Consider the following 9,983-nt stretch of genomic DNA (forward strand, 5'->3'; position numbering starts at 1 on the left):
AGGTACTTCTGACCATAATCGGTGAACAAGTTGTAAAGCTTTATAGCAGTAAGGGATTGTAAACTATCCCCAAGCTTAGCAGAAATAATAAGATAAATAAATGTGACGTTTAGAGCTGGAAAAATCCACAGTGGAACGGCTAAACAAATTAATGAATTTCCATATTACGCGAATGATATGATTAAATATGATCTAGAGAAGGGAGACATACTTTAGCATTTTGCAATGAACGCTATACAAGCTTTTGTGTATAAGAATTCCCGACTAATTCTTCGGTGAAGGATCTTTGTTTTGTGAACTCTGTACATGAGCAAGAATCAATATTTACCGGGAGGGACTAGTTTGGGACATGAAAACCAATTTAAGGGTATGTATGGATGAAACTAGCTTGTAGCTGGAGCTTGTAGCTAGAGCTTGTAGCTAGAGCTGGAAGCTGAAGCTTATTTTTTAGGGTGTGTTTGTCGCGTAGCTTATTGGAGCTTATGGAAGCTTATGGGAGCATGAGCTTATGATTTTAATAAGCTCTAAGTCATAAGCTTCGTTTGGTAGACAAAAAAAGTAGAGCTTATGAAAATCATAAGCTCTGAAAAAATAAGCTACTTGTAGTAGCTTATGAAAAAAAGTAGAGCTTATGAACTGAAAAATAAGCTCCAACTAGTTTACCAAACATTTATAAAAAATAATAAGCTCCAGCTATCAGCTTCAAAAATAAGCTCCAGCTCCTGCTCATAAACTCCAGCTCCAGCTATAAGCTACAGCTACTTTCGTCCAAACACACCCTCAGGATGATTTTTGCAGGTTTTGAGTGGGAGTGATGGTTTGGACTAAATATGAAAAACAGAGGGATTATTTGGGTAATTTTGTCTTATTTTTATTTTCTAAAGACAGCCGCCTCCTTGCTCGTCTTTCCTGCTCGGATTCTCTATTTTCCCTTCTAGCTTCACCCTTCCTTTCTTTTACAATCTCGGCATTTGGTTTATTTTTGACCGATTGTATCCCGTCCTTGATCTCGTTTTTTATTTTCCGGTAATGACGTGGTTTCTACCTTGCGTAATTTAACTCATTCTGAGCTTGTGTTGATCGTCTGTTGGGAGGATCTTCTGTTTTAGCCGGATTTTGAGAGCCTGGTTTCCTACCGGTGCTTAAGTTTGCCCGGATCTTTCTTTTCTGTTTCAGTTATCGTGGATCTGGTGTGTTTCTCCAGATCCCGTTTTTTCACGTTGAGTAATGTTGAAAGTAGTTGTTTTGGTTATTTGCTCACCAAGTTTTGCACATGATCCACGCCATATGTTGCACGTTTGTTTTCTTGGTTGCTTGTTTGGTGGATTTTCTTAGGCTTCCCTCACCAGATGTCTTTAAGCATTCACTTACAAATCTAGTTTGTCTGTGTGGGGTGGTTTTCCTTCTTTGACGGATTATTTTGGCGTATGCTATCTCAGATTCGCGCATTTCAGTTTCACGAAGTTTGTGGTGAGTTATTGCCTTCCGTTTTGTTTAGGAGAATTTGCAAGTAGTTTGGATTTCAGTTGATATTATAAGTTACTACACTTTTTATGTTTATGCTTAATTTTTTTTTATTTTATTCATGCGTTTCGTGTTGCTCGCTAGCAAGTTAGGTTTGATCAAGTTGTTGTGAGTAATTGTTATTTTAGATTATCACATATCAAATCAAGTATACATGCATTAATAAGTCATTTTATTGAATTTGATAATTGTTGTTTATCATCGAAAATGTTATATTGTGAACCTTAACCGATTTGCCCATCGAAAATGCTATATTGTTAACCTTAAGTGATTCGCCATCGAAAATGCTATACTGTTAACTCTATATATGCATTAATAAGTCGTTTTATTGAATTTGCCCATCGAAAATACTATATTGTTTACCATTTCCCTTATTATAGGTTTTGTATATGTATTTGTTACTCGGATTAATTTGTTTCAGAATTTGGTTTCTTGCGAAGTTCGTTTGACAACATTAGTAAACGAAAAACTCATTTACAATGTTGTGATTAGGGTGTGTATTGACATGTTCACCTGATCCATTATTTTGTGATAATGATCATGAGATATATTATTGTTGTTCCGTTCTAACCATATAATGATAAATAATTAGGTATATAGAACTTTTGTAACAACGATTTTTGCAACGCCTGGTCTATGTGTGAATATAAACACGTAGCAAAATATATTAATAATTTGTTGTGTTGCTGTAAGAGTTTATGAGATACATTTGTTGAAAACATTGACATGAATGGGTATTTCGTTAAAGTTTTATAAATTTATTTACTTTATAATGAATAAAGCTTTGTATTATGATGCATATACTGTCGAAGAGGCTGTTGCGGATGCTTATGCGGAGGCTGTTGCGGATGTTGCTGCTTGTAGATGATGTTGATGTTTGTTTATTGATAATGGGTGGTTTTTTAGTGGAATGTGTGACGCCTTTGCTAAATTTTAGTTATATTGTGTGGTTATCGTAACAAAAAATGTAAGAAGTATTATTGTTATGAAAATTTGGGTTGGAATATTTGGGTTAACCTAAAATGTTATTACGATTAAAGGATTGTTCATATCAATACCATGCTGATTATTATGGTTGGTGGTTGATATGTTTTTTCCTAGTTGACAAGGAAAAATGTGATTAATTGAACTATAAATTTGGGGTACTATTGAAATTGGATTATGTCATTAATGACAAGGGATGCATAGTTTGACTTTTCTGACTCAAATTGTTAACTGTGCATCTTTTGGAACAAATAACATAATCCATTTTCATTAGTACCACAAATTTGTACCCATATAATCACTTTTCCTTACGAATCAGAAAAACATGACATTAATCTCCAACCAAAATAAGCACCATGTCATTGATATGAACAACCTTCAACCATAATAACATTTTGGGCAACCTGACCCAAATATTCCAACCTAAATTTAGAAGAAAATAATTATCTTCAATTTTTTGTTGCGATAAATCATACAATTCAATTAAAAAAACTAGTAAAGCATCATATATTCCAATAATAAACTACCCATTATCAATAAACAAACATCAACATCATCTACAAATCAGCTTCATCGCAATAGCTTCTGCGACAACATTCACAACAGCCTTTTTGGCAGCATCCGCAACCTGATACAAAGCATCAGTCGTTATAAAGTAAAGTTAATAAATTGATAAAAATCTTAATGAAATACCATTTTGTGTCAATGTCTCCCATAAATGCATGTGATAAAACTTCTATAGCAACACAACAAATTAATATTATATTTTGTTACTTGTTTATATTATCACACACAGACTAAGTGTTACAAAAATAGTTGTAACAAAAGTTTCATATACCCACTTATCTATCATAACTATGGTTATAACATAGCAACAATAATATATCTCATGATAAGAATTCATAAAGGAGTTACTTGACTGCTACGATGAGATGAAAAGACAAACCGTAGGCAAACATTGTGATTAGGTAACTGAATTTTCTTATAGATTAATATTACAGGAAAATTAATCGTGATTGATTTTATAAAAACCTATCAAACCTAATCATACAGTTAATTATCACAAAACAATGTATCATAACTTTGTATCTTCTTTTTTTTACTTTAAACGAAATTAAAGGAATGATGAACGAAGAAGGTTAATCAATTATGATCGGTGATTAAATTGATGATAACAACTGCGTAATGAAAGAAGAATTTCAGGGACGTGGGTAATCAGATTGAGAACGTGGAAGGGAGTTTTAATTTAGGCTTTTCAAAATTGAGGTAATATGGATATTGTCATATAAGGTTAAATGAGTGACAACACCACATATAAAGAGCTGATTGCCACTTTGCTTAAAAACAACTAGGATTGTAGTTTAATTATAATTGGAGGACATAGAGGCGAAGCCATAGTTTACGAATAAGCGAGGCAAATCAGGAAAATTAAATATCAATATAAATATTTCATATTTCATATACACATCATAACTATTTTAAAAATTAAATAAAAAAACATATGAGGGTGGTTAGTATTCATAATTATCGGAGGTTGGTAATTAATTCACAATTTTTAAATACACTATACCCTTTATACGCATATCCTGACAAAGAATATTCTTAAAGAGGAATGGGAGTCCGAGTGTCAGGGTGTTGAGGGTGACAAAACATTTACATGCATCTCCCTATCTCTGCCTCAGTAGGACAAAACATGTTGCTACGACGGTCTTGTGATTATTTTTTTTGTATTGTTAATTTTACAGTATTATCTTTTTATATGTATTAATAAAAAGTTTTACTTTTCAAGGGCCAGTTTTATTTTCGTACAAGGCCTTCTATATTGTTGAGCCGGCCCTGCTAACTGTTAAAACAAGCACTAACGACTTTGTAGATTCTTCGATATACTGAGGCTTATGTTGGGTGATGCACTATTACTCTGAAGGTGTTTGTTCTTGATAGTGGTAAGTTGCTTAGATATATCGAACGGTTACTATGTTCTTGGATTGACCATCGTATCAGGTGTTTTATGTGATATGTGTTGGGAACTATTGGTAATCTGTATACCTGCCAAACGGGCCAAGTTAGGTCGGTTTAGGCAACGAGTCAAAATGGTTTTGGGTTGTCATGGGTCATGGGTCAAATGGGTAAAAGTTTTAAACGGGTCAGGTTGGGTCGTTTGGGTAAAAGGTGTATACCTGCCAAATGGGTCAGGTTGGGTCGTTTGGGTAAAAGGTTAGGTCAGGTAATAGGTAATGGTTCAGATAGGTCCAAACATGTCATATACTTTAACATTTGATTTTTTGCATCTATTTAATTGTTTTAGTTATAACTTCCTCCGTCTAAAAAAAACAATCCACATTACTATTTATATATGTCCCTTACTCAAAATAACACTATAATGTCACTAAAATTCCAATTGCACCATTTTTATATATGGAAGTCGGAAATCATTTGCTCATAATTTCTTCTTTCACTTACTTTGTGAAGGAAACTAATTCATTCGGATAACATATTAAATGAAGGACAAAAAAGACATTTTAACAACATATCTTACATTTTTTTGCTAGGAGACACTTTTTTCGTGACGGAGGGAGTATTATTTATCATTAATATTTATTATATATAAAAAATATTAATATATTAATATACATAATAATAATAATAATTGATATAACTGTTAATGCTTTCATAAACGATTGACGGATGAATCTTGTTATGTTCGACCCATTTGACCTATTCACAAGACCCATTTAAACTAGTCTCTATTTATTGAACTTTAGGATTTGATACCCATTTGACTCGTTCTTTTATATTTTGTATAAGACCAAATAGGTTGAAGAAAAACTCATTGGATCTTTTTTTAAAGTTCTCGTTTACATTGCCAGGCCTAATTTATTTCAAGACCTATTTGACCCGAAAGCTTGACCCATTTGACCAAAATTGGAGAGTATGGGTCTCAATTGCTAGGTATAGTAATATGGAAGGACTTTGTAATGTTTCAAAACTTGATTGCATTGAATTTTATTACTTAATTTTTGAATTATACAAATATTTTATGTTCAGGTTTTATCCATACCATGATGCACCGTTTGATTCCAGTCTTAAAGATCTTATAGAGTTGGATATCAGTTTTGAACTTGGGTCACCGTTTAATCAGCTTATGGGCGTGTTTCCTGTTGCAAGGTTTAGCTTGTCATATTTAGCCATTAATTTCTTATCATATTTCCAATTTTTAATCGAGTTCTTTTTGCAGTGCTCATGCAGTTCCTGAGCAGTGCAGAAAATTAATAACCGTTTAAACAGGTGAAATCAACGGTTTGACAAAATATAACATTTACTGTATTGATTATAAAGATTTGGCCTCTTACATTTCTTTCTATTTTCCTTGAAAGATTTTGAAGTTGATATGAATGATAAGCGTTTCGTATGGCAGTGATGATTTTTTCTCTTATTTTGGTTATACTTTAGGACTTTGGCAAATGTAACTGATTGGTGATTTTCACAGGGGATCGCAAAGTTGCCTCTTATTAATGAAGATCCTCTACTTGAAGAAGTAAAGGCATTCTCTCTAAATGACCATTGCAAGCAATTTTCGCTTGAGGAACGGGTTCAAGGCAAAGAGAAAATTGACCCACTAGCAAGGTTTGTGTTGCAAAGTCTTCTTACGGTGTTTTTTCATGCTATGTTCTTATTTTAATTTAATTTCTTGGTAACTGTAGTGGTGGGATGAACGGATATTTATCTCTTTGTGCGGGAGATCCACGTCCTCCGATAGTCCGATCGCCTGTTCACGGGATGGACGATATTATCGACAATCAAGTCATGTAAACTTCATATGCCAATGCATTGTTATCTTTTATTGTATTGGATATATTGGAGGTGACAGGTTTTCCCATTCACTTATGAATTGTGGACCAATTTGGGTTGTGATATATCATAAACTGGTTAACTTGGTCAAGTTAACACGTTTGACTAAAAGTGAAATGGGTCTAAAAGGTGGCCGAGTTGGTTGACGCGTCGATTTGGGGACTCGCACTCGACCCAAAACACTTTAAAAGGCGGTCAACACAAGAAAGTCAGGTCAAGTCGGGCTCAATTCGGCCGAGTCAGGTCTGAGTTAGTCAAAGTCAAAGTTAGGTCAAAATTTTATATATTTTTTTAAATTAGATTTTGTGCTGTATATCTCTGTTTGAAATATTTATGTTTTATGTTTGATATATTTATGTGTAATACATATATATATATATATATATATATATATATATATATATATATATATATATATATTTATGTGTTCAATTTTTTTATTACTTAAAGTCGGCGTTGGTCAATGCCCGACTCGTCTCTGACTCGCTACTTTTACAATCTTGGTCTGGACCGAACGGGTTGAAAGTCAATCAAAGCTATTTTTATTTGCATACTACTTTCTTGTTCATAATTCTTGTATATAGATATGTAGATTAGGATTAATATTTCAATGATTAAAAAGTGTTTAGAATATACTAACCTATTGGTTACTTCTGAAATTATAAAATGAACAAATGTTTGACAAAGAGAAACTAGACCTTGTATAACAATGGCCTTTTATAATATGAACCCAATCGTATATCTTGACCACCTCCGAGGGTCAAACTACCAAAAAAGGTAGTTTTACGGGTTTCTGTTTCAGATATTTATTTATTTATTTATTTATTTATTTTCTGCTATTAAATTCATCTTTTTAGCTACAGTATTAGTTATGTCACTCAGTTGAAAAATATATATTTTGTGTCTATATATGTATACTTTGTTTTGGTGCAGACTGTGACGGTAGATGATTTGCAGCCAGAGCCTGCTTTATGGCATGATGATAATCCAAGAAAGCCTTGGGAGAATGGAAGGTACGTTAATCAGATTATCGATTGTTGTATTTAATTAAAATATCTGATAACATACAACAATTCCTTTAATTATGACTTTACTAACAACATTTTAAAAGAAACCTTGTCATATTTGATTTCAAAATTAGTCTTTTCTTATAATAGACATGACGATGACGATAGGATATATATATATATATATATATATATATATATATATATATATATATATATATATATATATATATATATATATATATATATATATATATATAGGGGCAGGATCAATGGGGAAGTAACCAATCGGGGGGAAGCAATTTTTTTTTTTTTCCGTTTTTTTTTTTGAATTTTTTTTTCCGGCATCAAGATCACACAAAAATATGAACATTTAGAAGAGACACTTCATGGTGAATGTTATTATTTAGGCGGGAAAACGATCGACGAAAATAACATTCAAGATAATATTGTTCGTGAAGAATATGAACGTTTTTTTTCCATGTTTTGTGAAGTAAAATTTAGCCCGATTTAGAGTTTAGGGTTTAGGGTTTAGGGTTTGGTGTTTTGGGTTTATTCCATAAACCCAAAACACCAAACCCTAAACCCTAAATCCTAAACCCTAAACTCTAAACCGTTCGTGTTAAAAACTCAATCTAAATCCTAAATCTAAACCCTAAATCTAAACCCTAAATTTCTAAACCCTAATATCTAAACCCTATAAACCCTAATATCTAAACCCTAATATCTAAACTCCAATAGCTAAAACCTCAAAATACGCTCGAAAAACACGATAATTGTTATATATTACTTCTTCGAGCGTTTTCCCGCCAAAATAAAAACATTTATCACAAAGTGTCTCTACTAAATGTTCATATTTTCATCTCATCTATAATGTTCGTGAACAAAGTTTTTTCAAAAAACGAAAAAAAAAAAAGTTTTTGCTTCCCCCCGCTTCCCCCCGAATGGTTACTTCCCTCTTGATCCTACCACTATATATATATATATATATATATACATTTTGTATTCCCATTATTAAATCAACTTTGTTTCAGTTTTTCTTTTTCTTTCTAGATAACTAAACATTGAAAAATTGTTATCTAAAATAATACGGAGTAGACAGCCCTATAATCAACCTTATAACAAGTTACCCTTAGGCCTTAACTATGATCCAAATTACGCTCAACCTTATGGTTCAAGTACCAGTTACAACAGTATGTCGAATCCTCAGGGCTCAGACACATGGATACACTCCACGTGGACCCCGCAATCAATACTACCCACCACAGCAGGGTGGTAGTTACAAGAATAGCGGTGGATATGGATAAAATAATGCCACCAATAATCAGCAATATAGTGCAGGCTGGGCCCCGCGTGGGAATCAAGGTGGCGGTGCTGGCAGAGGCTGACTAACCGATTTTCGACATTGAACAGGGATGGAGCAAGTAGAAGGCCTAATGGAAGGTAGAGAATAACTTGTTGGGTTTGAACTTTAAGCTGTTTAATTCATAGATTTGTTGCATCATAGTCTATTAGGTGTCCTTTCGTTGTATGAAATTTTTTGAATTCACCAAAGGTTAAGATATAGGTTTGGTCTAGAATTTATTGGATCTTTTTAGTGTGCTGTAAACTAAACGTGTATTTAGTTTATGCTTCTTATGGAGTAATAAAACTGAATGTTTACGGTGAATGATAGATTTGCTTACAATATTAATATAACTAGCCTAACAAACCAATATCCTAAGCTAGCTCCAAACCTTCTCTAAATGATTATATATAATATAATAATGTTTTCATGTTATTATAAATATGTTTGGTTATAGTTCTAAGTAGGGGTGTTCGGTTCGGTTTTTGATTTTTTGGATTATTCGGTTCGGTATTGGTTTTGAAACTTTTAAAATCAAAACCGAAACCGAATTCAAATATCAAAACCGAAACCGAAATCAAATCGAAAATCTAATTTGAATTCGATAAAACAAACATTTTCATATTAACTTTGAAATTTGGCTTTTTGCACAATCGACAAGGCAATTTTAGCCTCGTTTTCGCCTGAAGATATAGTCCTTACAAGCACGTTTCCAATTCCGTCACTAATGCGACTGTAGATATCATATATTTCGATTATGATACAATCCATGGCTTCAAGAATGAGCACATTGACGATTTGACTTGAGTTCGGTTGGGTCTCGAGCAATGTATCGAGCAGCCCTTGTAGGTGTTGTAACCAAACAATGTGATATAAAATCTTGAAAGTACTTTCATGTCAGAGGAAACAATCCCTAATGTTGATCTTATTCATCTAAACAAGCCCCCGAAGCAAAGATTTGTTCCCCTAATGGAAACTAGCCCACTACAAGTAATATGAATAACATTGGGCCTTCAACAAATAACCCCACTAAATATGGGGTTAATGAAAAGTCATCAGAGGAAAACGTGCAGTTGCCAAAATCTCTTAACTTTTTTTTACATTCGGCCAGGTTTATGTTAAAATGCAATGCAAATTTAGATAATATGGAATTAGTAATGTATGTAAATATCTAGATATTAAAATGTAAAACTTTCTATGGAGTAGTATAAATATGAGTGGTGATTTCATTGTGTGAAAGTTGTGAGAGTTGTGAGGAAGTGTGAAAAGAGTGA

At 33.0% G+C, this 9,983-nt stretch overlaps 1 long non-coding RNA gene across 5 annotated transcripts; it reads left to right on the plus strand.

The window, feature by feature from the left end:
• The first annotated feature begins 894 nt into the window (after nucleotides 1-894).
• On the plus strand, nucleotides 895-9,033 carry LOC139857260 (uncharacterized). 5 transcript variants are annotated; one of them, XR_011762430.1, is made up of 7 exons: nucleotides 895-1,470; nucleotides 3,629-5,673; nucleotides 5,744-5,793; nucleotides 5,996-6,132; nucleotides 6,210-6,314; nucleotides 7,291-7,370; nucleotides 8,575-9,033. It is a non-coding gene; the product is annotated as an uncharacterized lncRNA (long non-coding RNA). The 5 variants fall into 5 exon arrangements; XR_011762432.1 differs by having other exon boundaries at nucleotides 4,298-5,673; XR_011762433.1 differs by having other exon boundaries at nucleotides 896-1,470; nucleotides 5,554-5,673.
• Nucleotides 9,034-9,983: the final 950 nt, after the last annotated feature.

This window comes from Rutidosis leptorrhynchoides, chromosome 7, assembly GCF_046630445.1.
Source record: "Rutidosis leptorrhynchoides isolate AG116_Rl617_1_P2 chromosome 7, CSIRO_AGI_Rlap_v1, whole genome shotgun sequence".
NCBI lineage: Eukaryota > Viridiplantae > Streptophyta > Magnoliopsida > Asterales > Asteraceae > Rutidosis > Rutidosis leptorrhynchoides.